This window comes from Emydura macquarii, unplaced genomic scaffold (assembly GCF_026122565.2).
Source record: "Emydura macquarii macquarii isolate MOO-44397 ecotype Brisbane River unplaced genomic scaffold, CSIRO-AGI_Emac_v2 contig_1483, whole genome shotgun sequence".
Classification (NCBI taxonomy): Eukaryota; Metazoa; Chordata; order Testudines; family Chelidae; genus Emydura; species Emydura macquarii.
Genome location: NW_027131620.1, coordinates 15,244,735 through 15,268,628, shown reverse-complemented (window position 1 = coordinate 15,268,628; position 23,894 = coordinate 15,244,735). Strand labels below are relative to the sequence as shown.

At 44.5% G+C, this 23,894-nt stretch overlaps 1 protein-coding gene and 1 long non-coding RNA gene across 2 annotated transcripts in view; both read right to left on the bottom strand.

Moving 5' to 3' along the window:
- The window catches only part of PREX1 (phosphatidylinositol-3,4,5-trisphosphate dependent Rac exchange factor 1), a 203,145-nt gene that overhangs the window by 149,849 nt on the left and 29,402 nt on the right, over positions 1-23,894 (bottom strand). The gene's annotated exons all lie outside the window — the stretch shown is intronic.
- On the bottom strand, positions 7,790-13,279 carry LOC137157367 (uncharacterized). The gene is made up of 3 exons (XR_010921094.1): positions 12,748-13,279; positions 8,320-8,382; positions 7,790-8,220 (listed from the first exon to the last, which is right to left on the bottom strand). It is a non-coding gene; the product is annotated as an uncharacterized lncRNA (long non-coding RNA).

Here is a 23,894-nt window from a genome sequence, read left to right as displayed (position 1 = left end):
TGTTTTTCATTAAAAGAAAATAAGCCACAATTCTTCTTATCGCATGGCATTAACTAATCTGATCCTTCAATGATACAACCTTCTTTCTCTGTGGGAAATGATTAAATATTTAATTATTGTACTTTATATAATAATCATTTTCATTTCGTTTGAATAATTCATTTTACACTGAAGCCACAAAAATAACCACATTATGATTTTGGGAAAATCAGTCTCTTAGTTTTTCTTCAGTTTGTTATCGTTTCTGCAAATCCTTCATAAGTAACCCTTAATAATTCTGCAACATGGGAGGGCAGGGGGGAAGTCTCAAATCCTGCTAGCCGTGAAGGGGTTTGATTGGCTTGAGCAAACTATCTAAACAGTGCTAGAGTATTTCCAACCCCCACTGTAAATCGAATGTGAAGTGTGGTGCTCAGTTTTGAAGCGTAATTTTGAAAGGAACTTTGAGCAGAAAATTGATGGCAGTTTACAGGGCCGGATTCACACCTTACGTGCCCCTAGGCACAGCATCTTCAGTGCTCGCCCCCCGCCTACAGCTGACCTTCGTGTTTTCTTCGTGGGGGGGTGTGACAGGGGAGTGAGGGGCTGGCTGGGCCAGCTCCACGCTGGGGGTGGGAGAGGGGCTGGTTGACTGACTCGGCCAGCTCCTGGAGGAGAAATATGCTCATCCCTGGGTTCCAGCTGCCAGCCTGGCCAGGGGATGGGACCTCAGGGAGAAGAGAAGCAGGGCGGCGGGGCCCTGGGAGAGTTGAGGAGGAGCAAGGGGCGGGGCCAGAGTTCCAGAGCTCGTGGGAGGCCCCCAAGTAGGCCAGGGCCCCTGGGCATGAGCCCCATTGGCCCATGCAGTAATCCACCACTGTTTAGGCGCCCCTAGAACACCGGTGCCCCTAGGCACATGCCTACTGTGCCTAATTGGAAATCCGGCCCTGGCATTGTATCCATGCATTGTTAGCTAGTTAAGTTACAGATAATTGTACAGAGAGTTGGTGGACCAAAGGAAGAGGACTGTAAGGGAGGCTGTAGCCCATTACCCCCCACCAAAACTGGTCTGATGGTATCCTCCCTAAATGTTCTCCTTTAAAGAGTTTCTCTGGAGACAACCCCAGCTCTCCAAGATGGTCTGTCAACAGCTAAGCAAAGTGATATAAGGTCTATCGTGACGTTCAAGCCTCCTTTTGCCCCTGCCTCCTCCAAGAAGAGCAGAATGGGGTAGAGGGACAAGGTAGGGGAAGGAGGAGGAATGACCTCACATATTACGTAGGCCCTGGTTCAGGAAGGCACTAAAGCACATGCATAACTTTAAGCACAAATCTCATTAACTTCAATGGGAATTAAGCACTTGCTTAAAGTTAAGTACATGTTTAAGTACCGTCCTGCAGAGGGACGTCTTCATAAATCCAGGCTAAGTGGTATCTTGGCCATGTTCTGACAGGTACTACAGCAAGATGGACTGTACTGTGTGCAGTACACAATCACACAGCTTTGCCAGGATTTCTGTGTTTCATCATCATCTCTCTTTGATTGTCCTGGTTCTCAAAGGTCTTTCTTGTGTATTCCCAATGAGTGGTGGGATCTTATCCCCCTGCTGTCTGATGGGGAGAAGCAGACACACTGGGCTCCTGGATCTGGTGGTGTTAACGAGGCACAGGAAGTCAGGAGGAAATTGCTTTCCTGTTGGGAGAGTCTCTCCATGGGCCTCACACAGAGAGGCTGGAAATGGAAGAGCCCCTCCCAGACCGGTTCCACACAGTCAGTTCAGGGAGGTCTCTGCAAGCACCTGAGGCATTTGACTGCTGTACGTACGCCTTTGCTCTGCGTTGTTCTAAGGTGCACCCGATACAACATAAGGCTGCCTCCGAAATCCTTCAGGATCCGAATCTTAATGTCTACGTTATTAAGATGCCAGTATTTCTAGTACTTGACACTTTTCTCCCTACTGGCTTTGCTTCTCAGTCTGAGTCTACTACAATAATTCTAGATTCTCTACAGCCACAGGTTCAAATTTTGGCAGGATCCCCTTGCACTCTCCCTTCTCCCCAGCACCCCTAGTTTCTCTGATATTCATCCAGAGCTTGGAGAAGCCCCAGTTTCACCTTTAATACTTTCTTCCTTCTCCAAAGGCCCGCATTACTGGGGCTTCCCATTAGCAATGGAGGCTGGATATACCTTACTATAAAAGGCAATAGTGAAGCTCCTGGAATGATCCAGCATTGACCTAGGGAGGTGGTGGAATCTCCATCCTTAGAGGTTTTTAAGGTGTGGCTTGACAAAGCCCTGGCTGGGATGGTTTAGCTGGGGTTGGCCCTGCTTTGAGCAGGGGTTTGAACCAGATGACCTCCTGAGGTTGCTTCCAGCTCTCATCTTCTATGACTCTATGATTGGTGGCCACATGGTGTCCTAAGAAACCACCACTGCCAAGCTTGGCTTGGATCAGCTAATGTTTTTTTAGTTAACTACAAGTTGAAGCTGATGTGTTTGGAAACAACACAGGTACATCAGACATGTCAATCAACAGCAACCCAAAAGGCTGGCAGGGAACATTGGTCAGCTAAGTAAAGATGTCCTATGGCTGATATGGAAGAGTCTTCTGCATTGTTACTTGTTCTGTACCCTAATCACCAACATCTATGCGCGTGCGCGCACACACACATACACTATCCACAAAAATCCTCCCTAGCCTTCCCCCTCTCTTCAGTTGTCTAACCCAATCCAACAGTTTTGCTTTGGAAAAAAAATTGCACAGGAAATGTCAGGAGACTTTTCTCTCTCTTGCCTCTCTCCAGAGAGCCCTGCTTATTTTTACACTCTGTCTCTTTCATATATTGTTTCCAGAGACAGTCTCTGCAGCTACCTAAAACAACACAACCAACCCACCGTGGCAATTACTCAGCCTGGGTCAGGGCACACAAAATTGTTTAGGGAGAAGTATTTTTATTTGACTAGAAGTCAGTGTCTTTTGCTATCAAGGGTTAGCTTTCATTATTTTCCAGTCAAAATCTACTTATTTTGCTTGCCTAAAACCCAGGACGAGGAGCCAGAAACTCCTTGAGATCTAATTCTATCCTTATAAAGACCTTATCAATAATCTGGAGCAAGTCACATAACTTCTCTGCCTCCACTTCTCCATCTGTAAAATGGGAACAATATAATTTGCTTGTGTCTTCACAGGAGCAAAATTCTGGGTGAAATCCTGGCTCCATTGAAGTCAGTGGGAGTTTTGCCATTGACTTCAACGGGACCAGGATTTCATTCCTTAAGTGTTATTGAGCATTAAACCGGCAGCCTAAGCTCTGAGAAAGTTGCTAGTACTCTGACCATGCCCCCTTTGTGCAACTGACTGTAACGCTGACTGATTATTTTTGCTGTTTCAATGCCTTTTTCTTTCTTGTGAATGTATCACATTTTTGGTAATTTTCCCATCTACTACATGAGCACCTTGAATAACTACATTAGATGCATTTTATGAATTTTAAAATTAAAATTATATGTAAATATTTGGCTATAAGCTGAGAAATGTTTACATTTCAGATATCTTAGAGGCTGGGGTAGTTTATATTAACTGGTCAAACAGACTAATATAATTCGAGAAACAGTATGTGAGCAATTTGAGGCTTCAAGGAGGAGAGTTCATGGTATGCCAAAAATGAACCCTATGCAGAAAACATCCTCATACGACGTGGCTTTTAAATTAGGACTGACAGAGTATGCTGAGCAGATCAAGAGTGGGCTCAATCCTGCAGTCTTTCCTTGGGCAAAATTCAGATTGAACTGAAGCTGTGGACACTCATCATCTCTGAAAATCAAGTTGTTTATCTGACATTGGCCAATTAAAAATGGAGGCTTCCAGATGTAAAGACCACTTTTGAAAATTTGGGCCCATGTAACTTTTCCAAAGTCAAATAACAAGCCAGCACCAGAGTCAGGCTACGAGTTCTAATTAGATGCCTGCTCCAATTACTAGGTCACACTCCCTGCTCGAATGGCTTGTGTTCTTGGGAGACTGGAGAGTTTAGAATTTTGGTTTGGGAATAAACTAAAACTACAAATCCTTTATATTCAGTAACTCATTTCTGGCAGCATGAAAAGGAACTCTGTAGGGGAATGTAAAAAAATGTATCTGAGAAGACATAGAGATGTCATATGTAAGCAGAGGCTATCCTATCAACTGTTATCTACAAAAGATGAGAGAAATATGCTGCAAATATTATCAAATGGGCATTGAGTCAAGTCAAGTGCTGGGGGGGGGGGGAGCACAAGTTCTTCTATCTCACAGAATGGCCAGTGGAACACAGATCCCTAGAAATGGACAGATACAGCCCCTAACTGCCAGCTGACTGCTGGTGGAGATACAAACACTTGGGCATGAGGATCCTTCCATTCCTGACATACTTTTAACAGAGAAACATGACTAGCCCTTCTGAAGGCAGATGCGTTTGGAGAAAGCTGCTTACTCATGACATGAGGAGCAGGATTCTCTCTGGAGCTATTCCACAATGGGCAGAGGATTGAATTTGGAAACAGCTCTTTGCTGTAACACTTTCTTTCGTATATTGTTTCCAGAGACTGTCTCTGCAGCTACCTAAAACAACACACCCAGCCCACCATGGCAATTACTCACCCTGCTTCAGGGCGCAAACAATTGTTTAGGGAGAAGTATTTCTTATTTGATTCAAAGACATTGTGTTTTGCTTTGTCATTCCTTCTTTTTCACCTGTGAATGCTGTTCTCATTAAAGTGAGAGGACCAATAATAATCTAGAGAAATCATAATAAAATAATCATTTGAATCTTTTGAATTTCCTTGAACCAACTTCACACACTGTACACACACAGCAGCCAACCAATGGAGGGCATATGATCCACTACTGATGTATATGGACATTTTGTCCAAGGACACTAACGGCAAACCCCTTCGCTGAGGGCACATTGTGCTGCAATCCCATTCCTCTCCCATATATGTCCCCCCATCCCACATACGCACCCATACTAAATAGCATGGAAGTCTGCATTGACTGGACAAAGGACTAAGTTTATCCTGTGGTACTAGGGTGTTCACTAATTAGTGTAACAGAGGGGTGGGTGTGTGCGCGTGCACGAGCGCGCCTGTTGGTTTCATTTCTGGAGTGAACACTCACACAATGCAGTCAACTGCCACCTTCCAAAACCAACAGCTGCACAGCCAATTAGCCCCCCTATAATACTCAAGCAGGTGCTTAGACTGCCAAGCAAAAGTTTTATAGGAGAGGTGAAATTTACTGAAAGCTGTTGGTTGTTCTTTTGCAAAGATGAATGCAGACAGTAACTTTTACCTGCTGGATAGACTTTAAGTCCAACACTTTTACAGGGTGGTCTAAGGGAATATATAGGTCCCAGGAGCACTAAACTTTCCAAAAAGATGCTGCTTTTTAAAAAGAATTACAGCCTTTATGAAGGATTTTTTTCTCTCCATTGCCTTGTTGGAACAGCTTTGTGAGAAGCATTTAAAGGTTTACAATCCCTTTGATAAGCCCAGAACAGTCTGATTTAACTTGAATAATGCCAAGAGACCAGCATGTCAGGAAAGCAAACTGCTTCTTTGCCAAGTATTAGCCACAGCCACAGCTATGGTGCAGGTTTCTCAGTAAGCAAAACAGAGAAACCCTGAAACCAGGGCCTGGTAAAATAAAAACACACCACCAACTTGATCTTTTGGCCAAACCCTGAGTTGAAACTTTCCTGTGATTGTATGTTTAGTTAATATTTTTCTCATTATTTTTCATGTTCACACATCTCTGCTCTTTGGGGTTCCAAACAGAAGTGAAAAGTCGTGGCAATACTACAAGAAATAACAGAGTTCACAGACTTCACACAATTTCCAGCCAGAAAAGTGTTACCAGAGTAATTGGGTAGGGTTTAGGGGCCTGTGATGTGCAGGAAGCCAGTATAGATGATATGGCGGTCCCTTCTGGCCTCAAAACCTATGACTGTAGGAGCTTGTCCTGCTTTAACTATATTACTATGTACTGCTTAATTATAGTATAGCTAAAGTGGTACAATTAATTCAGAGTGTCCATACAGACTCTTGCACCATTTTAACTAAATTGGTTTATTTTAGGGCGTGATTTTAAACCTAAGTATCTCTGCATTCAGACAAGGCTTCAGAAACCCATTAAACATAAAAATGAACATTTGCCTGCTAATCTATTTGGACTGGCCCTATAGCTCAATAGATTTCACAACTAAAGGAAACTCAGATTTGGGGTTAATCTTTGACATCTCAGTGCAGGGAAGGGTGTGTGTCCCCCTTTCAAAGCTCTGGGGTACTATGGTTGAAAAGTGGATTTACACAGGAGATTGTCAGTCCTGCTGTCCACTGTGGTGATGACTGGTGAAGAAAGATAGCATATCACTGAAGAAAATACAACAATCCCAATGGCTGGGATTTGGCCGATGGTAGGGAAGATCTCTGCACTGTATGTTTGAGGTGATAGAAAATTTCCATCCCAGTCATACTCCCTTACTGTGAGCTAAAGCAATCATCTTAATAATTTGGAGAAGAAGGGTCCAAGGCTGGCACTGGTGAAGTGGCAAGATGAGGAGAGACTCAGTAGGAGGTGAGATGGGAAGAGGTCATACAGTCATACATGAAAACAAGACATTTAAACTTAGTCTAGTGGACAGAAAAAGGAAGTGAAGTGATTAAAAGTATGTGTGGGTAGACAAGGGGGATGGGTGATAGGGTCTGAATGATGAGCAAGGGAGATAATTTTGGACAACTGGTGGGTAGTGTTGTGATGATCAAAGAGGCCAGGGATGAAGCAGTTACAGTAATCAAGTCGAGGACACGTTTTGACCCTGAGTATGAAAAGGAAGGGCCAGATTTTTCAAACGTGGAGAAAGAAAGGGACAAGACTTAGGGCTTGTCTACATTTGAAATGCTACAATGTAGCACTTCAATGTAGACAGTACCTATGCCAACAGGAGAGGATCTCCTGTCAGTGTAGGCAATCCACATCGCCGAGAGACGGTAGGTGGATTGACAGAAGAATTCTTCCATCGACCTAGTGCTGTCTGCACCAGGGTTAGGTCCGCTTCACTAGGTCGCTTTTTCACACCCCTGGGCAATGTAGCTGGGCAGACCTAACTTTTTAGTGTAGACCAGGCCCTTGTCTACCTGGGAAAGTCACACCAATTTAAGCTAAGGTATGAAGTTAAACTGATTTAATTAAATAGGTGGAAACTTCTGTGTGGATGCTCTTAGATCTGTTCCCAGTCAATTTAAGCTAAAAGGAAATCAGAGCAAATTCAGAGTGTTCACACATACGAGATTGCATCAGTTTAAACTGAATCTCTTTAAATTCACACTGAGGTTAGACTAGTGCAACTCTGTGAACGTGTGAGGAAATGGAGAGAGGATGTCAGCAGTGATCCAGAGGCTGCGAGACAGGGAGGAGGAGGAAGGGGGAAAACAATTCAGGAGGGAAACTTATTTTCTTACAGGGTCATATGAATGAGCAAAACACCCAGCCTAGATCTGCCTCCAGCTCATCCTGTCAATCTATGCTGCAAGACTCAGCCAGAGTGCCAGCTCCTTTGAACCTTTGTTAGACTCTCTGACATTTGCATAACATTACCTATAGCTCTTTTGATTCAGGATCCTGCTTTAGGCCCCATTTCAATGATTGCATTAACCTATTCTCCTGTACTGATTGCATTGACATTCAGGGGCACTGACTCAGACACAAGCTTGCTCTGTGCATGGGGTGAAATCTGGGAAGGTATTTTAAACAGCCAGGGTAAGGGTAAGTGATTTTAATGCTCGGATGTCAAAAGCAATGTCAACATAGCAGAGCAACACAAGTCCTTGCTCTTGCATAGCAACCACCCTAACTGACACGACCCACAAACCCTTTCATGAAAAATACAGCTGTTTCCTCTTTTTTTCCCAATGCTATTTTGTTATTCATTTAGGGCCAAATCCTTTGATGGTGTAAAAGGATGTTGTTCCACTTACACCAGCTGAGGATCCATCCTCTCTTGAGCAATGAAGTGCAAGTTTGCTTCAGTCCTGGAATCCGTAGTGCACCCAGAGCTTTGTTTTCATTTATTTCACTTGCAGAATAATATTGTCAGAGATACATGGTTGGACCTTCAGCTTGTATCTGGAATCAAACTCCCCAAATCTGTCTTGAAAGGGGACCTTGACAGCTTGGATGCTCTTAAAGACACTGTCTCTCTCTTCCTACAGCAAGAGAAATAACGGTAACATCAGACTGTAGCTCTGGGATTTCTGATAGCTTCCAAAGAAGCTGACACATTAAACAATGGTCTCAGAGCTTACTTCTCCAATGCCCTCCTGTGAAGTAGTCACCAGCTAAGGGGAACACCAACAGTTGTAAGTCTCCTTCACAAAGAAAGAAAAGCTCCATTACCAAAGTGTCACATTAGCTTTCACTGACCCAGAAGCATCAATTTTACCTTACAGTAACTATAGAACTGCAAGGCAAGTCTCCTAATGCAGGCGTTATTCTTAGCAGCTTGGCCACACATAGGAAACTTCTTTTCTAATAGCTCACACGTCTCTTTATTTTTAAATGCATATCAACCAAAGTGTACTTACAGATCAGCCCTCACATAAAAGCCACAGGATGCCTGACAATTAAACACAAGCAAAATTAGCAGCAGATCAGAGCAGTTAAAAGCAGAAGCAAATGTATTCTGTATATTTAAATTTCATTTTAAATTGGACAAAAAGTTGGACAGCACAGATGTCACTGGGAAATGAATTTCTGCTCTCAAGAAGCATGGTTACAAAATGTCCCAAGGTTATAACCTGCAGGACAACCTGGTGATTCTAATCACAATGCACAAGAAGATACTTCAGCTGACAAAATGCTTGTCAGATGCATATGAAGCTCTTAGTCACTGCAGCCTGGTTTAATTAAAAGACGCATGAAATCAATATGAAATTTTACAGGCAGCCAGTGCAAAGATTTCAGAATTGCAGTGATCAAGGTCTTTGTGTTCCTAAGGAAACCAGCCCTCTCATCCCCTTCCTTTCATTAACATCTCCCTGAGAGATGTCAGCCCCGAAGAATCCTTCCTAAAGCATTCAGGGATTCTCAAGCACAAGAAGTTTGCCTAGAAGGCTTGTGCCCAGTCCTAAGAGGGAGCAGGGAGACTCTTTCTCCAGGGAATTTAGATTTGTTTGGCTATCAAATATTCAATCACAATGCGAGGAATATAAATTCATGTGACGATCTGACAGATGTGGGTGGTAGAAACCATGCCACCTCTAGTCACAATGTGCAAGAAGCACAGCTACTTCGACCCAGAATGATGGTGCAATAACCACATACTTCATATATTGCCCTTAGCACAATAATTCACAGACCAGGAGTTAGGCCAATGGTCTATATTGCACTGCTCATTTCTGAAACTCAGCTGTCCTAGTCACTCCGAATGCCTCAAAACATATTTATACTGTGTATCAGTTATCTATAGCAATAGATCTCGTTTTGCAAAAAATAATAAAAAAAACAGAACCGTGCCCTAAAAACAGACACAGAATCGTGAGGCAAAGGCCATTGTGTGCCAGTGCCAGCCCCCACAGATCTCTGAGGTCATGGACGCTATCCCCACACTGAGCAAAAAAGAAGCTCTGACTCACCATTGTAGTTAGAATCCAAATTTAGCTCTGACTCACCATTGTAGTTAATCCAAATTTCCCCAGGTTCATAAGCAAAGTTGGTCAAAAATTTTCCAACAAAAAGTTTTTTTATACGAAAACACTAATTGAACTAAATCAAAACATTTCATGGGAACATACTGATTTTGTCAACATTTTTAATTAAACTGAGTTGTTTCAATAAAGTCAAAATATTTCATTTTGACCTTATTCTGATATTATATAATATAGAAACAAGGCACTTCAACCTTACCAGAAAGACATGTTTGATAAGGTCATTTTGACATTATGGAAAAACTTATTTTTTTTTATTTTTTCATTCTGATTTGGGACAAAAGGAAATTTTGAAATGTCAGAAATTTCCTGCAGAAGAGGGAAACCCCCTGAGCTGCACAATCACAATTCTCTATAGCAAGTCTGTGGACTATAAAGAGATGCGGCTCTCTCAGATTTGTTCATTTAGTCTGGGAAATGTACAAGGCTATTTGTCAAGACATGAAATATTGCCCATTCTTCAATTGCCACCTAATAGTGGGGACCAATAGAATTTAATGTCTAAGAGATCTGCTGATAAAAAATCTCTGTTAAAAATGTATGCATTGACTGAAACTTGCAGCAGCCTTTCAGGTGAATGATCACTGGCAAAATATGTTGTAACTGCACTTGAGAAAGAGATTTAGATTGATTTATAATTGTAATCTGGGATTCTGTTGAGAGTTTTGTATTGATGTTACTAACGACAGAGGTTCTTGTAATAAGCAAATGCAGCTGCCCTTGACAATGGTTGACAGGTCTCTGTGGGAGAGGAGAGGATTGTATAGTGAGGTTAATGAGGTTAGTCTGGAATGAAACTTGAATTCTGTAAAACAAGCAGAGGATATACGCTGTCTTGTAGTGTTCTGCATGAATGCATGCTCAGCATATCCCTCACCTCACACCATATGCAACAGAAGACTTCCATGTTTAAGGAGACACTGTCAGACCTCATAATACATAGGTTTCTTTAAAAGAAAAACCAGGTTTTTACTAAATCTAAGACCAATAAAAAGTGTCCATATTTTTTTTATTTCATTGAAAATGTTTTTTCATTTCATTTTTGTTTTTTAAACATGGGACCTGATTCTACTCTTACTCTGGGTTTATGTTGTATAACTCCACTGACTTCAGCAGATATTTCTGACTTATGTTGGTGTACGTGAGGTCAGAATCAGGTTCTGGATTTTTTAACCTGGCAGTATCCCTTTCATACACTGCGCACCAAATGTAGAACATAGAGTAAAAGGACGATGGTACTCTTCCAAGCTCTGTCCTCGTGACTTACCAGAAAGGCTGCTGGTCACACAATCCCAATGTCCCTATAGATATATGCCTCCAAATCTGTTAGTAATTAAGATTGTGAGTTATCCTTTGAAGAAGCCAGACATGCTTGTGTCAATTTATCGTTTTGCTTTGTTCATGTTTCATGTTGAACCCATACAAAAGATCTCATTCAAATCATTGCGTGTTGTGAACGTTCCCACTGTGTTAGCAAAATGAGGCTTAACTCCTGGGAGCTCATTTACAGAGGAAATCAGAGAGCATAAGAATTCACGGAGGGTAGAATGCAGTCCCACAGAAAGGATCCAGCCTCATGCTAGATCATACACAATTGCATGTCTGAAAGGGCTCTGCATACAAAAGTGCCCATCTTTGCTTCATGCTCCAGTTGCTCTAAGAACGCATGAGTGAGCCATGATATGTGGAGATAAGGGAATGAGACAATGTCAGGTGCCTCATTTTGGATTATAATTTCACAAACAGCAAGACCAAAACGAGTGTGAGGTGGAGTGAACAGCAGTTCCTTCTGATAGAACTGAGACACAGATAACACTCAGATCACAAAAGAGGGCTCATTCCGCTGGAAAAGGCAAGGAGCATCATAGCAGAACAAGTAGCTGATCAGTTTGGAATTGCTCCAATTGGCTGAACATTCAGTCATGCTTTCTAGCATCTCACCTTCACATATTGAACTTTGAGGCATCCATTGTTCTGAAACAAGAGTTGGTTGGTTGGTTTATTTTTTGTCAGGCTTCATTCTTATCCACAGAGCTGTTATAATTCTGACCTGAAGCCACACATATGATGCAAACAACAGACACAGGCGGATACATTCTGCTATTTCCGATTCATACGAAGTATGATGCTACAGCTATTAATCAATTAGAGTACTGGAAAGAGGGTCTGGATGGTTCAGGGGACTGGTGATGGTAGACAACTCTACAACTGGTCACCAACTTGAATCCAGTTCAGACTGGCAGTGTCCTGACCTTGTAATCATCAGACAGCTGATTGGTGTCCTGGGTGAAAACAGTGTATTGGGTCTCAATCCAGTTCCTCCACAGCCACCATTGCAGTAGGCAATAATTAGCAATTTTGTTGGCAGTCTCAGCAGAAAGACCAAGGATTGGATGAGCCATGGAAAGTGAGCCACTTTTAGAGATCAATCATCCCTGGAGATCAGAGTTCAGGTATATTGGTCCGGTAGGTAAGAGGAAGCTTGTTCTGCTTCTTTCTGTGCTGTGCTTGCTGTAGAGGGCTTCCATCTCCAAGGCTATCACTCCATCATCCTCACCAGCACTAAATACAGGTATATGAAATGGTGAAAGCAGCAACAACACATAATTGTCTGTTCAGGGAGATGTTTTCTGAGCTGGGTCTGACACACTTCCAAAGAAGGGAGTGGGGAGAGTTATTAGAGAACTGGCTAACTTCTGCAGTTAATACTACACCTCTTAATGCTACTGCAATTTCAGCAATGTGTTTGCTTTCTAGCCTTGTACAAACAGAGGGAAGGAAGCTCACACTGATCCAATGGTGCTGTAGTGGTAAGTTTCCAGCCCCAGCTAGAATTACAATATTTTGTGCAATTTAACACTTCTGGAAAAGATGTCACTCTAGTGATGCCTGTAAAAACCAAGCCAGACACTCAGCCCGCCGTGCGTCACAGCCATAAGTGCAGGAGCAGACAGCACTGAGTAGAGAAGCATCGCTGGGATGAATAACAACCATGCTCACATTGCAATGCAACTCCCCTTGTCTCACCTCTGCTATCAGCATTCTTTTCAGCCAAGCAAATCACCTCCACTCTCATGCACGACTCAAAAATCCAGTTGGCTTGTGTAGCAGGTTCATGCAGGGCCCCCCTGCTGATCAGGTCCTCTGCTCCCACAAACCACTCACAGACATCAGCTTCGTGCTCCCACCAGTGCTCATTATTTACAAACTTATATCCCACCACCATCTACTAAGATATACTCCAGCCTAACAGTCCCTGGGGCCTCACTGCTCCAGCCACAGGCCAAAGGACGCGCACCTTCCTGTTGTAGCTTCTCCCTTTCCTGGCTGTTTGCACCCCCCGTCCCGAACTTCCTTCCTGGGAGCCTTTATAGTGCCTGGCCTAACAAGCCGAGCAGCTGCTCCTCATTACCCTCTTCTGTGCAGGGTTTACTCAGCCTTTTCCATTCCCTCTAATTAGGACTCCAGTACTATTTGAGTACCGGGATGTGGGCAGGAACAAGCCCCTCCCTCAGCCTAACGGGAGGAGCTACTGAACCTGGGACTCAACTAATTATGGGGGACAACGAATGAAAAAACAGGGACGGGCGTTAAGGTCAAAGGACTAAACGGAGGGAACCTGAAGGGGACCATGAGCAGAGAACCCCAGACAGTGCCCATTGCTCCTCAAAAGTAGCCAAGGAGTCAGCGGACGCAGCCCAGAGGAACTCTGCTCGAAGACATGATCGGACGGAGGAACAGAAGGAGGCCCCACAGTCGCAGAGCACCTCCTCGGCCAACCTCCTCTCCCTGGTGTTGTAGATGGACACCTTGGCCAAAACAAAAAGGAGATTGACGAGGAGGTCCTGTGACTTTGTGGGGCCACAGATAGGGTTGTGTGTATTTCAGAAGGTGTGGGGAGAAGTGCAGCCAGAATCTCAGAGGAGGTTCTCGAGGAGCCGGAATAGGGGCTGTAACCTGGCGCACTCAAGATAGATATGCGCCAGGGTTTCTCTCACGCCGCAAAAGGGACAGGCTTCAGGACGGGTGGTGAACCATGCCAGGTACACGCCCGTGCTCACAGCTCCGTGAAGGAGCCAGCTGATATCCCCGGCGGGCCGTGAAACCAAGGTGGAATACAGACTGGCCCATCGGGGTTCCTTGCCCTCAACAGGTGGCAAGAGGTCCCGCCACTTGGTATCAGGGTGGGACACGAGGGCGAGGAAATGGAGAGTGTGGTGCACGAGCGTGTGGAGATGTGCCCATGGCGCAGTTCGGAAGCGCACCGATGACTCAGGGTGTGCGGAGGAGGGAGCCAGGGATGCTCACGGAGCAGAGGCCCAATGAAGAGGTCCAGGGGGCCCAGGGTGGGGTCGGGTGGGGAGCACCCTCCCTCAGGACCCACTCGAGGTAGGCCCGAGCAGTGGTGGGCAGAGTTGCCCTCACCTTCTGGAGTACGTGCCAGGGGGTTTGAAGGGTGAAGAGCCCCATGTGCCAACCCAGCGCTTGCGGATCCACCCAGTCCCCCCGGTCGTAGTCCAGGAGGTCTCTGATCTTGGTGATGTGTGCCAGGACCAGCCTACTTAGGACAGCAGTGGCAGGGGGCTGAATCAGCCTGGTCGCTCCCAGCACCCTGTCACAGTTTGATTTCTCACTGAGCCACTTCAGTTTACACCAGTGCAGCTCTGTTGATCCCAGGAGAGTCACACTGGAGAAATGTAGTGATTAGTTACGTCTTGCATCTGTTCCCCTTGCAGACCATGATCACTGACACAGTAGTAAACATGAAGCAGCTACTTCAGCTGCTCTTGCTCCATTAGAAACACTGAGAGAGACAATAATCCATGTTTGCCAACCATGGAAGGATAAACCCTAATTGGATTTAATGTTTCGAGCCAGATTTTGCTCTCATCTATGCTGGAGTAGATCTGAATAATTCCAATTACAAATGAAATCTAAATCTGTCTCTTTAAAGTTTAACTTCCACAACAGAAGGATACAGAGTTCTTTAGGCCCTGAACACCTTCCAAAGGCTCCCATCCCATAGAGAGAGGAGTTTGTATGGCCCACTGATTTCTCTCCCTGCACTAGCTCAAGATTGTCCTGATCCTCTCTCTCGAGCGTTTTATCTAGACTAGAGTTTGATATCTGGAGCCTACAGCCCACTCATCAATGTCTTTTTAACTCCCCTCTCCCTCTCTCCCCCCCAAGGTAAAGTTGACAAGCATCCCTGCTGCTCTGTGCCTAATCTACTCGAACAACATAGACTTCACCAGCACTGCCAAGGTTAATCAGTCGAGTAAGCACTGCAGATGTCCCTCTATACCCATGGGAACTGCGTTGCAGCCCTTAAGAACCACACTTCTAATTTTGGGTTAGCTGCCTAGGAAACTCTTGCACCAGAACCCCTTCTATTTTTACCATGGCTTGTGATGTGGCATTAAATATGCGTATGTGAGTCCAAAGCACGGACACTTTGAGGACAGCACCACCCACCACATCTGCTTCAGCAGTTAGGCCACTTTAGCCTGCTTGACAGGGTAATATAAGGAAAAGGGGGCAAAGATGCGGAGCCACCTGATGGCAGCCATGTATAGCTCTCCCTCCCCCGAACTCTGCTCTAAGAGGCTCAATGGGAAATCTACAATGCCAATGAGGAGCAGCTTATCTTTGACAGCTCCCTTCCAGGGACAGTAGGTTTATCAGCAGAGGTGAGATGGGGAGAGAAAAAGCCTGTGTGGAGAAAGAGAGAGTGCCAGGAGAGCCTTAGATCAATCGATGCCACATTTCCAGGCTTCTTAGGGAGCCATACCCAGTCCTCCTCAGCAAGATGGACAGGCTGCTCCACTGTGAGAAGGAATAAGGAGGCAAAACAGGAGAAAATAAACCTTTAACCGAAAAGGATTAAACACTGATGGCTGTAAAATTATCCTTTGCATGTTCAGCTTGCTTTTCATCATAGACAACTCAACGCACTTTCCTCTAAACACACTGATTGATGAACTTTCAGATGCCCCTTCTGAGGTGGACATTATTAGCCTCCCTGTATGGACGGGGAAATGGAGGCACAGTGAAGGGCCATAACTAACCTCAAAATGCTTAGTGATTCCCTGGCAGAGTTGGGAACAGAACCTAGGAGTTTTGGCTGGTAGTCTTACTAAATTAGCCACAAGACCACACTCCTTTCCCCCTACTTAGTGGCTTTATCATAGAGATCATAGATGAGAAAGGTCTAATAGGTTACATTGTTTATCCCCCACTGTCCTGGCCAGTACAGCTCCAGGAGACCAAAGAATATTCATTATTCATTCCTACCACCAACAAACACTAGCCAGAGAAGTGTTGAATGTCAACACGCTTGGAATTGAGGCTGTCTACAAATGCAGGCAGTGAGGCTGCTTAGAATCCAAAATACCTTTGTTGTACTGCTCAGGCTGAAATGACTCATGAACACACAGGATCCATGTACATGAGCACAGGGACAAGCAAATGCGGGAAAGAGGGATCTTTAGGGTGTGTGGGCAGCCTCCCATTTATCAAGGATTTCATTTAACCTTAGTAAAACAATGAAGTGATGTTTGGTGGATTGATGGGTTTCTGAGGGGGAAAATGTGATTATTCCATTTTTCTCCCAAGTTTTAAATGTAAAAATCAAAGAGGTTTTGTAATAAAATGACAATGACAGGGTAGTTTGTCTCTGCGTCCATCTGCCAGTTACGGCATCATCGTCATTTGTTTAGCACCTACAATGGGCCTGAGACTGCACAGCATGCAATATGAAGACACTCCCTGCCCTCACTCACAGTTTAAACGAGGACGAAGAGAAGACGGGACACATTTAATGTCTCACCTGGCACACTGTGATAAGAAAATTCTCACTGATTTCAGTGGGTGTTGGATAGGTCCTTAGGTCATTCATTGCACTCAACTGTAATCTTTCTTTTTCTATTAAGGGCAAATGTTTAAAACCTACTTTGACAGTAACCCAAGCTCCTGCAGAGGCCAAGCACTGAATAAGCCATGGAGTCTGAACTGTCCTCTCACTGCTTAGGCCCTTTGTGCTTTCTTGTGTTTCTTGTTGCATAGATTGTTAACTGCTCAGGGCAGAAATTGAGCAACAAGTTGGGGGGTAGGGTCAGTAAAAAATAATATCTTTGCCAACACAGCTTCCAGCTTTGTGCATGTGTTGTCCATGCCCACTATAGAAAAATCCCCCCCCCTCCCTCCTCTGTCCCTGAATGCACTGTGATATGATGTCCACACAAATAAACTGGAGGAGAGTTCAATTCTTTTAGTAGCTCTGCTCTGCGCCTGGTCCATCTGGGCAGAGGTTACTATCAGCCACAATTAGTGCCTGGAGATTTGCTCCCATTTTATTCCTGTGAACTTCTATGAAAGTGTCTCCCTGGGCTGTCTCTGAATAACCATCGACAACAGATGAGCAACAGTGGGTGCCAGAGGAGCTCCATCTGACAGTGGCTAAGTGAGCCTTCCGCCTTGCTTCAGCTTTCAGAAGTGGATTCAAGATATTAGAACTACACAGATTTAGACATGAAAGGCTCAGACTATTAAAAAAAAAATGCATGTGTCAGAAAAGCCAAAAATGTCATATGGCTCAGACAGGACTGGAACAGAGCTAATTCACTGAGCCAAATTCTGCTCCCAGCTACCCCAGCAAAAATACAGAGTAACTTCCTTGATTTCAGGACCTGCGTTCAGGGTCCACTCAGGCCCCACTCTACCCCCCCCTCTGTTATTTTGTACCTTGTCAAGTCAGCTGCTGCACAGTTTTCACCAATTTTCTTGACTGAATTCTAGGGCTGATGAAAGAAGCTAGATTCACAATTCTGGAGATTACATCTTCTATTTGTCCATACCACAGGGGCTATACAGCCTGGGCAACATTGCTACAACCTTCCCCACTGCATGCACCTCCCATATTGCCCAGTCAATATGCAGCAACCCTGAGAAGTTCAGGGTGACAGGAGGATAGTTGTTTTCATGCCCACAACATACCTGATCTCTCTGGTACAACTGTCAACAAGGGAGTCAAACAGGGCCATTTATAATGGAGGTTTGATAAGATGGCCAGAAAACTGGACTAAGACAAGCTCAATGCTACATGTGGACGGCTTGAGCAGGCATCAGATGGTAACAGCTATTGACCACTAACGACCTGGCCTGCAGTTTTTGTTGATGTACCGTACTTAGACAGACCTTCATCTCACTTATAAACCCAAAGGAATGCAAAATCCCTGTATGCCAGGAAAAAGCCTGGAGGATTTGCTGGATATGAAACACGAGTAACACGAAACGTGTAACACGCACACAGACTTGCGGTTCCACTCAGGCCCAACAAATCCACATCTGAACAATATGCAAAGCCCAGTTTGTGCCTTACACAGGCTCCGAGATACCCAACACAGGAGGCAAGCATACTCCTAATGCTGTGTTCAGTAAGCAGCCTGCATCTTCCCTTCAACATCATTGCCCCTGGCTACACTGGTTACCCAACTCTGTAGTGCCACGAATCTCCATTCACACACCACGTGCTAGAAGGGTTTTCACCAGACTTTGGTCTCACAGTGCAGAACTTGCTCCCTCCCGAAATCCCTGGGCCAGATACTCAGCTGGTTCCACCGAAGCCACCAGAGAGAGCCACGACAGTTCACACCTGCCCCACGTCATTTTATCCCTTCCAACTTCAGTGCTTCCCCCTTTCTCCGTGGTGTTGGGCCATATTAATCAGCTTCTCTTTCTACCATTGGTCTTTCTTTTATAAATTCCCCCACCCCCCTTATTTTAATGCACTGATATTTTCAGTGGTGATGGTGGCATAGGGGAGGTGGGGGGCTGGTATTAGGTTTTTGTGGAGCCATGGTTGTTTGTAATTGTGCAACCCAGAGTCTATTGGCAAGGAACTGTTAATATACAGTAAGGTTTGTTGTGTAATTATTTATTCCCATTGAGTCCCTACCACCTCCATGTTCTACAAGAAACTAAGAGTCTACCCAAGGCAGGAGGGGTCAACCCCCACTGTTGATTTCAAAATCTGAATAAAATGTGGAGAAGAGAGGAAAAGGGCATCTGGTTGCACTGGGGGGAAGAGGATGAGAGGCCAGCTGGAGTGTGCCTGAAATGTCCCTTGTCTTTGGTACCACCATATGGCTGCTGGTGTGGGATAGCCATAAAGGTGGCCTTTGATGCATGTCAATTCCAGCTGCTAACATGCAATCAATCTTGCTAGGAACAACAATGTGTTTTCCCCCTGCCCCTGTTTGATTCCCATGTGAATCTAAAGCCTCATCCCCACGTCAGTAAACTGCACACGTCTACATGGGTCTCAGTTTGTGCCCAGGTAGGGCATTACAGGGCACACGCTGGGCATTGGAAATACCCACAGGTAAATCATTGAACATTCATCTCATTTATTTCATTTCCTAATCTGCAAAGAAATAGATTTTTGATTAAATCCCTCACTTGGGGTGGAGGACTTGTCTTATAAACAACAATAGTTCCAAGAGTGTCTAAAAGCTGAACAGAATAATTAGCACTTTGACAGAGAGCATCTTTTGTCAGCAGAGGTAACACTGACATCGCTGCCTTCTGTGACAGAAACTTACCCTAGCATAGGACAGCTTGCAACAACAACCTGTGATCACTGTCCCTTGAATGGGGATGGTGATTGCATCCAGAGGACTCTGTTAATTGCCCCAATCCTAATACGCACAAACCACTAATGCATTCAACACAGGAGTGCTGTGATATCTGATGAGCAGTTTCTGAACTGAAAACCACCAGTGAAGGTAAAATGATAGCGTCTTTGTTCCTGAGGTTTCACAGCCACCTGTCTGTCTGGATGCAATGTGCCAAATCTATCCTTGGTGCAACTCTGTCAACTTCAGAGGAGCTGCACCAGTACTGAATTTAGCTCAGGTTTATGGAAGTCTTTTGAAAAGTTGGGCATAAGGATTACAGGTAAAAAATCTGCAGAGGGACATTCTGCTGTTGTGGGGGGTGAGGATGGCTTCTCTGTGTGGCCTGAATTAGGGACCAGAGGCCCAATTCAGAGCCTGGCAAAATGACCAAAGGGGCATTTCGCTAGTTGGAGGCTGAGAGGGAGGCAATGAGATGTGAGAAATTTACTTTAAACATTAGCACAGCACAGAGTAAATTGTTGAATAAATAGGGACCAACTCCTGCCTCCCACCCTCACCCTCATTCACTGAGTTTGGTGGGAGTTTTGCCTCAGGATGTGGCCCCAGATTAAGATAAAACCAAAGCATGTAACAGCCACAAAAAGCAGGAAAGCAGCATCAAGTGACAAAAGGCTGCCCAGTGGGAAACGGATGCTTGGAACACCAGTTCACAGCTCTGAATAGGCTGCAGAAGGTCCCAGACATGCTACTTAAGCAATCTTGGGGTGCCATAAATCCAGTGTTTAGAGTCCCTTATGTGGATTTCACTGATTCTAATTCAGGAGTTCTCAAACTTTTTTCCCAGGACCCCCTTTGAAAATATTTCAGGCTGTGATGACTCCCCACAAAAAAGTGACGAACCCCCACATGCCATTCCACCCTTACCTCTGCCTTACCTAGCCTTGTGTTTGCACTTAGGGGAGCATAGAAACTGCAACCGTGTCCAGCCCCCAACAGGGAATGCAAAGAGCAGGGCTCCTTGTGCCCTCCCATTCCACCCCAATGCAGCTATGGAGGGGCCAGCCCCAGTCTGGCTGCAATTATGGCTATGCTGTTTATCGGGGACACAGCACAGGGGCACTGAGGTCCTTTTGTGAAGAGGAATCAGACTTGTCGGTCACCCCACACTCACAAAAGCCATAGAATGACAGAACTGGAGCCCTGAACTTGAGTGATAATCTTAACACATGGCCATTAGGATTGAGTACTTTAAAAAAAGCTAACTCTCCAATGGCTGCCTGCCACAGAGTAATAATCTATTCCAGAGGTTTGTTTTAGGCTGCAAAGACAATTCGTGAGCCGCCTGAAAGGTCTTGCAAGATAAAAGGCTCACCCAGGCAAAGCACAACACAGCCCCAGTTATTTTGTGATTAAGGCACGGAGATGACTGTACACAGCAAACCACATTGTTTTCATGCAGATGGAAAAAACTAGGAAAGAAATAAAAATTATAAACAGAGAAAACCTCCCTTTCAGCACCGCGCTTCGCATGAGACAAAAACACCAGCTGAAGCAGTGGCAGCTAGAGGAATGGTGTGAGCAGCAATGGGATGAGCTGCTTTGGGTAAAATGCCCAACAACTCTTTGCTCAAACACAAAGGGAAACATTTTGGAGACTCGAAAGCAGTTCAGGATTTTTTGTTTGTTTGTTTTTTAATTTTCAAGTCCCTCTGAGCTCCTTGGTGCTGGTAACAAGCAGCAAAAGATGCTGAGAAGAGCTTTGTGTGCGGTATTTCTGACCCATCCTCTTCTCAACAGATTTCCAAAGCAGGTTTTTTTTTGCAGACCTAAGAGTTTCAGAAAGTTCAGAGAAGTATTTATGGTTCTTCTCTAAACCAAATGAAACTTCCCAACCTTCTGACGTTAACTCAGCACTAAATCTTAGCCAATCATGCCTGAATTCTGCCCTGATCTGAAACTATGCTAGGATGGCACTGGAGCTATCCTATCTGTGCAAGGTGATTCAAGGTTGTGAATGAGACTTGCATGGTATGACGCACAGAGCTGCTTTTAAAAGAAATACTTGCATTCGCAGCTATGCGTGCTGCACACTCCAGTTATCTAAGCATCTCCATGCACCTCTAACCAACAGACCAGGTCACTGAAGAGTACTGACTGCCCTCCAGGAGTGCTTTCTTGAGTGCTAGTTGGGAATCCTACCTTTTTGCTGCATAGACTCGCTGGGGTAGCTTTCTGGCCATCCTCCTTTCCACACATCCAGGCAAATTAGAGCAGGATGTGACCCCTATTCATGAAAAAGTAACTGGATATGTTGCCAAGACCTAATATTCCAAATCGGTATCTAGCTCAACCAAGTAGCCCAAGACTTTTAAAAACAAAACCTTAAACAGTCTCTAGTCACCAAGGCTCCACTTCGAACTGGGCCCTCTACACCTTCACATACCTGGCACCTACCAGACTGTGGGCCAAATCCATCCCTGAGGTAACTTCAATGAGCCTCTTCCAAAGTGGGATAACCGGCACAGAGCTGCAATTTACAAAGGCTAGAACAATGATTCCCACCCAGACCCACTGTTGCATACAGAGCCATGCCTCTGAGATACACTACTGCCAACCCCAAGTGGTCAAAAATAATAATTCTGGTCCCAAAATGTCATGAGATTGTCTTAAAAATAATACATTCTGGGTTCCTTCTATTTGATTTTTTTTTTTTTTTATCATTTAGGGTTCATGTTTTCAAGCTTTTCTCCACAACCATGAGGGCTAGAAATGTAGGGGCATTTTAAAATGAAAGCTGAGATTCCCCCATAATCACACAACTCCAGGAGCAGGGGCTATAAGAAACACCAAATATCATGAGACTCATGATTAGAACTGAGCAAATAATTGATTTTTAAGATCAGTGGCTGAACCAAAAATTCTGAATTCATTTTGATCCCAAACTAATTTTTTTGTTTTTCTCACTGAAATTAATGATTTTGGTGCTTCCCCCCATGCACCTTTTGGTAAATTTACTATTTGCCAAAAACATGTCGCACAGCTCTGGTCATGATAAAATTATGAGCTGGCGATGCTGGTGAGTCATAGAGACAGGAAAAGCTGGCAGACAGTAGTGATCTTTCATCAGAAAATACTCCGTGCAGCATTGAATCCTCTCATTAAAGACCCTGTTGGCCTCTGTGTGATCCCCAGACTTCCAGCCACTCCAGGGCCAGTGATCAAAGCAGAACCGTATGTTGACACAACAGGTCAAATTTCTACCAGGCCTCCCAAAATGCGCCTGAAACATTTATGGGTGCACCTCAGCACCTGTTATTGTGGATAACTGCATGCAGTTTCCCAGTGTGTCCCCATACACAGTGTGCACCAGCCTCATGTGTTAGTCAGAGACCCATTTAAAAGCCTGTCCCTGTATATTTTTTTAATCATTAGGATTGTTTAGTGTGATGGTGACTAGAGCAGTAAGTTACCCAGAGCTTGTATAGCTGACTCAGCTCGAAGTTACAAATGCATGCCAGAGAGTTATTTAACATCTACATTTACACTGTGGAGATAATTTGCAGACAATCGCTATCAGGCAGCCAAATGTCTCCTGTAACCGATGACTAATTCACACAGGGTTGTAATGGCAAAAAACCTGTTGGCTTTACAGCAGCTTTCTGGGTCGCCTCCCTGCTCAAGGATAGCAGGATGGGGTGTCTGTTATTCCCGCCAGCACCAGCTCAGATCATCCCAAGACACAACTGCAAACACATATAGAAGAACTAAAGTAACCTGCTACAGTGCTTCAGTTTATGAAGAAACTAGGAAGGGAAACAGGGTCATTAAATTGGTTAATGAAGACTGGGATCATCAAATCAGTGTATCAGCCTAAGAGGCTAATGGAATAGCCCTTCTGTTCCGTAGCTTCCCTCCAAATTAGTTCATAGGTGGAGGTAACCTGCTGCTGAGTTGTAACACACAGGGGAGCCTGGATGACTCACTTTCACTCCCCAGATGCAGGGACACATCCTAATCCCTTTATTAATGGAATCACCTCAGTTTAACTATTTGTGCTCTCCTCTGCACCCAGCCCCAGCTCTAATAAGCGTAATAAAAAATAGCTAGTTTACAGAGTTCCAGAGGGGTAGCCGTGTTAGTCTGTATACAGCAAAAACAACGAGAGTTCTGTAGCACTTTAAAGACTAACAAATTTAATTTCAGCAGGCATAAGCTTTCGTGGGACTCAGATCACTTCCTCAGATGCAGTGGAAGTGAGCTGAAGCCCACAAAAGCTTATGCCTGCTGAAATTAAATTTGCTAGTTTAACAGAGCAAGTTTAATGCACATGCATTTCAGAAAGCTTTTTACAGATCAGTGACAGAGAGCCAGGTCCTGAAGACCTTACTCAGTTTCCACTGAATTCTTATGCCAGCAAAACTTCCACTGATTTCTTTGAGTTTTTTCAGATGAGGACTGATGATCTGGGGAAAAGTCCTGCATTCAGCCAGCCAAAGGGTCCTGAATTTCTGAATATTTTGCTGTCATGGGCTTTTA